The 8740-nt window shown below is 32.0% G+C and overlaps 1 pseudogene; it reads left to right on the plus strand.

Moving 5' to 3' along the window:
• LOC149566215 (uncharacterized) overlaps positions 1-7381 on the plus strand; it is a 143221-nt pseudogene extending 135840 nt beyond the window's left edge.
• The last annotated feature ends 1359 nt before the right edge of the window (positions 7382-8740 follow it).

Genomic DNA, 8740 nt, shown 5'->3' on the forward strand with positions numbered 1-8740 from the left:
ATTCACAACCCTTGATTTGAATATGATGGATTGTATGATTTATCCAACTTGAAGATAATGGGGTTCTAATTGATTTTTTTACAAGGAAAGATGAATGTTAGGGACTTTATTGTTTGAGTTTTCTTCTATGACATTAGGGCTTGAACATTAGATTATAATTTTTCGATTGTGTTTTCAATTTCACGGTCTTTACATTTAACCAATTGAAGATATTTTAGAGAATGTTAATTACGTTACAAAGAAACATGAAGGGTTGGTATTTTACTTTATATAAATTAGGGCTAAAAAAGGTTGATTATAGCTATTCACCTAGAGTAGTCGATTAAATATGTTGGCTTCTAGCACTAAGATTTCAGTGCTTAGATGTGGAGCTAACACCAATTTGAAGATGTGTTAGTAGGTTATTTGAAAAATAGTGGTCTTTGTTTGAATTTGGTGCCTTCGTCTACCCCATGATTTAAGTATTACATGTTAAATAAGCCAATTTGTAGATTTTTTGGTGGGTATTCATTGATCCCTCTTTTAATTGCAAGTTATGGGTAGAGAGTCAAACAAATCATAAGGGATTGCAATATGAATGGTATGCAAAACTTTTGCTTCTGTTTTCATGCAAAATATATTAGGATTTCTATTTATGTCAAACTCATCCTAAATTTCTCTCCAAAAAATTAGTTGGATATTGTGATTTTGCTGTCAAGATTCATCTATTTAGTCTTGGAGCCAAACTCATTGGATGGTTTTTTTTTCCAATCACACACACACACACACACACACACACACACACAGACACACACACACAATCTTCTTAATGTAGGGAGAATGATATATCAAGCCTAGACACAAATTCTCACACCCATAATCTTAATAATGCATGGAGAATGATTACCCTTTGCCTTCGAGGCTGTGTCTCAGTTGTAGCTATTATACCAAGAATAACATGGGTTGTCATTGATATCACTCCATAACTAGTTGTAAAACACTCAACTTGAGGCTTGATTTTTTGCATCTTGCATTATAAAATAGATTTTGTACTTTGAATCTGCTATTTCTTGTTGTCAATAAATGTTTGAATTGTTTATATGCCTTTCAGTCATCTAGCTTTTAGTGTTTGAAAGTCAATTATCCTTTGTCTTATTGAGACAATGTTTGAAATTCCCAGTGTTTAAGAGCGATGAAGTTTTATGAATTCTTTTAGATTTTATATAAGATATACTAGCACTCACATACACACCCATTTCTTGCTCCAAAAGCTTCCCAACCTTATTTCTTGTCACATTGTCATTGCATTCATGTTTCTAATTACTTGTGGCAACATAGGCTCCACCCATATGTCTAGGCCATGGCTAGAAGGACTAAATTTCTTATGCACATTACTCTGGCACCTTGATTTTGTATGTATTGATTCTTGCAAGCATGTTTATCCATTTAGAGTTGCAAATTTTGTGGAAAACATTTCTCATTTTTATACAGTGCTTTTGTTCTTATATAAGGAACAAGCTAGATATCTTGCACAAATGGACCTTCTCTCACCCCTTTTATTTCAGTTTCATTTAAAATCCTGCCACATAAACCTTAACATATAGTGAAGATGCCTGACTCGATTTTACAAAGGTCCAAGATGAAGGTTGAATTGTCTGTTGTTTACTGTAATGCACTAAAAGTGTGGCTAAATTGACTTGGGTAGTAACTTGAATGATTTTTGAGAATCTTGTCTTTAATGTGAATTCCCTAATGCCATTTGTACATTCTCATCCATGCATGCATGAGGAATTGAAGGAGCTTTGGTCAATTATTTCAATAATTTGACTTGATATTTAAGGACACTAGCTTAGTAGTCTAGACATTTTATGTGTCCCTAAAAGAGTAGGCAATAAATAAATGAAGATATAATAGCTTTTTATGTTATGGATATTTTGAATGAGAGGTTTCCTTCTTAGTTTTATTGGCTCTAACCTTTAAGTACATAAATTGTTAGAGCACAGGCCACTGCTACAACTCTAGCCTCATGTTGACATTTGCCTATAAGTCTACAACATAATGTTTGAATAATATAAGAGGGTATTTATTGATTTCAAAGTACATCATTTCATGAATTTGTTTTTCAATTCATTTTCCTTTCTTTTCCTTTTTGGTTGAAAATTTCTTGTATGCTTTGCAAGCCCCTACACTTTTGCAAGTTGTGCATTCCTTTACTATTATAATGTTAACAACTTAAAGGTTTGGCAATGACGTCTTTGCTTTCTCTTGAGAGAGCTATGAATTTTACATTTATACAAATTTAAAATTCTTTTCTATGTATGCAGGTAGCAATTCACAAAAGTATCAAAGCAACAAGAGTCAGAACTTGAGTGATGCTTTCCTTGGTTCTTCTTTATATTATGGAGGGTATGATCTGTACCATGATCCTTCAATTGCAAAAGTAGAAGGGGTAGATAAGGTTGGTACTCAAAATCTTACCTTGGTTATAACCTAATAATTTGCAAGTATGGACACATTGACATTAAACTAATTGCTTTAAAATCTACCAGCTGAACAAAGATAATATGGATGATGATACAAACACATCCAAAGCATCAAGAGGCAATTGGCGGCAAGGTATGGGATATGTTTTAACTAGTCATCTTTGTGTAGCATTGCCATGTAATCTCTTCCAATAATAGTCTTGGCTTTTACTCTCATAGGCTCGTTATATTATTAAAAATTTAAGCCATAGTAATTCACCTCGTCATCAACTATAAGAGGTATATATCCTACTTGACATTCTTTAAATTCTACCGATCCATCAGATACCTAAAAGATACTACTTTTTAATTCATTCATTAAGAATATGATCAGTAAAATTGTAGTTGTATTATTTTGTGTCATAGTGAAAGGATATGTTTATTGTTCATATTAATTACAATTTAAGATATGAATATAAAATCCATGGTCCTAAAGTGTACTATCCTATTTAATGGTCTTTTACTATCATTGCCTCATTCTCATTTATTCTGTAAACACTCCTTATTTAATAGAACTTGTGGTTTTCTAGAAAGAAAAACTGATACTTTTTTTAATAAAAAAATATTCAGGTACAGATGGCAAATTACTAGCTGCACTTAGAAGATGAATAAATTCAACCAGTTGTTAGACCATCGACTAATTGCTATCCTACTAAACTGAGTTGCTCTCCTCTTTTTGTACTATGGATTGTAGATTGTACACATTTGGTAGCCTTAGTTTTGTTTTGAGTCCAGGATTGTACTTCTCTAAATACGTATGAATTATCAGTGTGTATTATCACTTTTTAGACTGTGTTGTGTTTGTAAATAAAATAATGATAATGTAGGGCAAGAGCCCATTTTATGTATGTTTTTTCTCTTCCTTGACATTTTGATTGTGTGGCAAATATCCATTTCAATTAAATTCTTTTTATGTCCAAATATGGCATCAGCTAGTTTGTTCTTGAAATATTCTTGTACCAGTTCATCTTAGAACAAAATTCACTCATTGACATCATACAAGGACATTAACATTTATTTCAAGATAAAATTTGATTCCATAAATAAATTACTATATGTTTATTTGATCAAGAGGCTTAAAATTATTGCAAATCAATTTTTGTAAGGTCTTTGAATAATGTAAAGCTACACTTGGTTTCTTCTTCTTGTTGAATTCAACACTTTTTAAATGATGTTTCTAGTGTTGGACTTATCACAGAGAACTCAGATAAGTGTTCTTTTCTAGGTCAGTTTGGAGGCATTTTCATTCAGCCTATAATGCTATTTCTTATTCATAATGGATGATTGAAAGGTTTATGAAAGTGGAATGATATTTTTCTCTTTGGTTTGGAGCATGGTAAATAACTAATGCCATTCAATTCACATTGTAGGGCATATGGTAGTGGAAAGGAAGATGGTCGTTTATGTGATGTCCCTGGATTTGAAAATGCACACATGAAGCTTTTACGATATGTCATTATTTTTAGTCAGTTGCATTTGCATCACTCACATAGTTGATGGTTCAGTTTTTCACAACATTTGTTTTTTGGGGAAATGAATTGGCAAGGAAATTGGGAAATGTGTTTGCAACTCCTAAAAAATTCAGCATTTGAACCTTCATTCCTTTTTGTTGAGATCCCAGGTTTGTCATTTCTCTTGTGCAAGTTTTGATGGTTTTTTCTCTATCAGTAAGTTGAACTAAAGTATTCAGTGTGCATTAGATGCAAAAAAACCATAAACTTGACCATGGAGTTTGTCATGGAAATGTTTTATTATTCTCAAATTGTGCTCATTTTTTAATACAACAAAAATGATAGATGCAAAAGGGTTGCTGCTCAAGTGCAAGTTGCCGTCACTAAGAAGAGACTGGTAACTGCTTTTCTCTAAATTGCTGATAATGGAGTTTTGATTTTGCTGGAATTTATCAACTTCAAAGTTGTGTGTTTTACTAGTTAAGTAGTTTCTTATCCACTTGTTTTGACTCTTTCAGATTTGCTCATGCAAGAATCTTGTAGAAATGGTTGATAGTAGAAGTGAGAGATGTTTCATTCAAGCTTTTGAAAGGAATAAAAGATTATTGTAAGTTCAATAATCATCTCATTTATCAAGCACTACTTTTTTTTTTCTTTTTTTGAATTTGGTGTTGTGTCAGTTTCAAAGATAACTAGCAAAGATAAGTTTTCTTGGTCTTAGAGAGCATTAGACTCTCATTGGTGTAATAGATATCTTAAGATCACTATCTGATTTGCAAATATTTGATACACTTATTTGATAATGAATGTGCATCCACAAGAGGGACTCTAGGTTTGATGTTCTTGAGATTAATCACAACACACAAGATTTTAATTTCTATTTATACAACTTAGTTGAGGAATTGCTATGTACCAAGATTTATATCTTTCTTGTTTATTGAAGACAGATTCAAGTTAAATTCCTAACTTCACATGATGGCACCAAAGCCAATTAAAAATTATATGAAGGAATTTGTAGAGATTTTATCTAAGGTATCCAACCTAAGTAAATTATTTTCAAATTTTGTGTTGCAAATACACCTTTAAAATTTTCTAAGGCATTTGAAATGTATTGTTTTAGACAAATAGCTATGTTGTGTTTTGTGTATCCAACCTTGAAGTTAGTTTCATGGTGCAAAAACACTTTTTGTGTTCTCTAAGGCCTCTTAACAGTATCATTTATGAGAGAGCCACATTATATTTATTATTATTTGAAATTTTAGCTTAGTTTAAATGGAAGATGGCTTTTTGGATTATCGAAACACATTGAGATAAGACCTATAAAGTAAGCAATAATGTATGTCAAGTTTCAACAACTAAAAGGAGCTATTAAACTTGTCGCCAATTATTCTTGGTACAAGTTGGTGTCGAGTTTTCTTTTTATTATTTTGCATATTTGTTGCTATTTATTTACTGTGCAATTGTGGATAACTTTTTAGATTATCGACTTTTATGTTTCTAAGGTTTTCTTACAAGTAATAAACATTACATGATTAATAAATTCACAATGTCTTTTAGACTCCTGTGATTCTTCTTGATATGAACATTCCATTTGGCCTGAATTTTCTTTTAACAAGTTGTTAATTGCAAGCTATGATAAGGTGGCAAAGATCTTTGAATTATATTAACTTGAATATTTTGGTTTTTTGGGTCAAAATATCCAGATCAAGATCCCATCATTCCACACATGAACTTCTTGGAGGGTGTCAAACTAGTGACATACAATTGTAACTAGAAAAAGCAATCTATACAGTAGCAGGCATTCACTTTGAATGTAATTATTCTAAATTCTCTTGTAGGATCATGATGTGCTATTTTTATAGTATTTTGATCTATTGAAATAAGTTAAACTAAGCTATTTTACATACAATTATGGTCATATAAATCATTCTCATTAACCTTTCCTTTTGTGATCTATGTGTACAAATACACATAACTAGATTGACCTATTCATAATAAAGACAAGAACAAGAAGTTCTCCACTACTTTCATTAAATCAATGAGGGAAGTCATTCAGAATGTTAGGCAGGTGGCATGTCAGGAAAAAACTGATTATGTTAGATTAGGTTTTTTAGATGAACTAGAGCCCCAAGAATTCAAGAGGTTGAAAGTTCTAGAAGAAGTAGACAAGTATTACATATTCTGGTGGATTAAGGTGATTTTATTATGCTTTTCTCTATTGGCATTTGTAGCTGCTTTCATCATCTAGGGAGTGCTAATTATAATTGACCAAGTTTTGAAATGTTTTAATTCCTTGTGCTTTTCTTTGGAGATCTATAAAATTAACTTTTCATTTTCTTTCCATCATTGATAAATTTGGTATACCATCCAACTTAATTGAGATGGAATTATTTTTCGAGTACGTGTTATGATAGTTTTTTGACTTATCCACTGCAATTGACAATTTTTCTTGACATAATTTAATTTTATATGGAAAATAATATGAGAATAAGTGAGAGGGAGGAAAGCATTGACATTTCTTTGTGTGTATTAATGTGAATGCACATTCATGTATGCTTGTAGTTGTTTCTACCTATTTGGTTGAAAATTATTGTGAGTCACTATCATTTTCTAGGTGGTTTGTATATATTTGAAAGTGTTGGAGAAGTAGAAGGAGGAGCAAGATATCTATAGTTTAGAATGCTTCACATCTTTTGCTAGAGTTTATGATCATTTGTTTGTGACTAGCCAGACTGGAATTAATTCTGTTCTTGCATTAGTGTTGGAAGAAAAATTACATGGATGTTTTCTTTCTTTTCTCTAAAAAAGAAAACTTCTTCTCATAAAAGTCTTATGTTATTCCTTGTGGTAGGTGATTATACCAATCTTGTATTGGGAAGCAACAACTTTTAGTGTGAAAGCACTTGTATTTGTGTGTATTGGGTCAATGGGTTTGTTTCCTATTTTTCTGCTACCTTCTGTACTTTCAATGTGGCTAGCTGGAATGACATTTGGATATAGCATTGAATTCCTGATAATAATGACAGGAACTAGTATTGGCATGTCCTTGCCTTACTTCATTGGGTCTACCATTCGCAACCAAATATATGTAAATTTTTGCCCATCATCTTGTGGTTCCATGTTGATAAAATTCAACTAATTAAATTTATAAGATATCTTATAATGGTCAATATCCCTTTTCTAACACATAAATGGCTTGAAAGGTGGCCTCAGAAATTTGCACTGATCAGGCTAGTAGGAGAAGGAAACTAGTTCCATTAGTTCCAAGCTGTTGCTCTTTTGAGAATCTCACCATTTCCTTATATTATTTTAAACTATGCTAGTGTTGCTACAAATGTCAAGTATAGTCCATACATAATTGGCTCATTTGATGGAACTATTCTTGAAGTGCTTGTTACAATCTACAGGTTAGAGGTCTTCATCATATGAAATTAAATTTGACGTTCAAGCATGCCTTTCCTGATCATTAGACTCATTCATGTAAAATATTGCCTCAAGGTTTTATTAAATAATAGTGTTGCATTGTTATTGATAAGAATTAATAGTTTCCAATGAGTGGTGTTTTCGTTGTATCAAATTATGTGATGATTTACAAGGAGTCAATTATCTAGTTTGAGTCAAATCTTCATTGATCTACATTTCATGAGTAAGCCAGAAGAACCCATCTCTCATGAGTCATGACCATGAATAATTCTATTACAATAAAATTGATAGCTCTTCTGTATAAGTAGCAAAACATACTATAAGGTTTAAGCACATACCTATCCATTGTTGATTTACTACAATTGGCTTCATCCCCTTTTAAAAATTATTGTACATTTTTTTGTTTGTAATTTCTTGTTTAAGTAAAACCCTAGTAGCTTCTTTGACATTCTATAAAATTTAATTGCAGTCTTGTTGAATTAAATGGAACTTTTATTTTATTTTCATTACCTTCTAGTATTGGAGGATTTTGTTGACTCTTTCATCTCAGACAATTGTGAATCTCTCACTGCCATTCAATTTACTTTAAGTGTCTTGATATACCCATTAATGAGGTATTCAAATGTTGAATTAAAAGACCAGGTATTCAAACATTGAATTAAATGATTAGGGACATCCTCGAGGCTATCTTTGGAGAGTTACTGAAGTAGAATTTTGATGTAGCAAAACCTTTTTTTTGTCTGGATGGAGCTTTTGTTTTATTGTGCTAAATGCAGTATGCCAAAGGTAGTTCTTTCTTCCTTGGGACTAGGTCCAACAATGAAGGGGAGCTACAGGTGGTGTTAGAGGTTCTTAAGATGGAAACATAGTTAGGCTATATGATTGGAAGTTACATGGTATCATGTCTGAGGCTTGTCTTGTGGGAATATGTTTTGAATAAATTGCTTCTCTTCACTGGAATTGGGAGTCTAATAAAGTAGTAAATAATTTGGAAAATATGAAAATTACCTTGTTGCCCTTCTCCATGAGGATCAACTCCACAAGGATCACTGATAATTTGAAGTAATGAGATTGCCTCTCTTCCAATCTCTTAGTAGATTATTTACCCCATGTCAAAAATTGTACCCCTAATTTTTGCTCCTCCGTCATATTCATCCACCAATAATTTATAATGATCTAAAAATTCTTTTGGGCAAGTTGGAGGATTTCATAATTATTATGGGTCAATGCACCAACTTGTGGTGCCAAAAAGGTGACAAGTAGTTTTTTTTTTCCCCCTATTTTAAATAGTGCGCGTGTGTTATAGCACTATGCACTATTACCAAAACAAAAAAAGTGTATATGATGGGTTGCAGACCCATAGCC

This window comes from Cupressus sempervirens, chromosome 3 (assembly GCF_028749045.1).
Source record: "Cupressus sempervirens isolate cs-2001-9-10 chromosome 3, ASM2874904v1, whole genome shotgun sequence".
Lineage (NCBI taxonomy): Eukaryota > Viridiplantae > Streptophyta > Pinopsida > Cupressales > Cupressaceae > Cupressus > Cupressus sempervirens.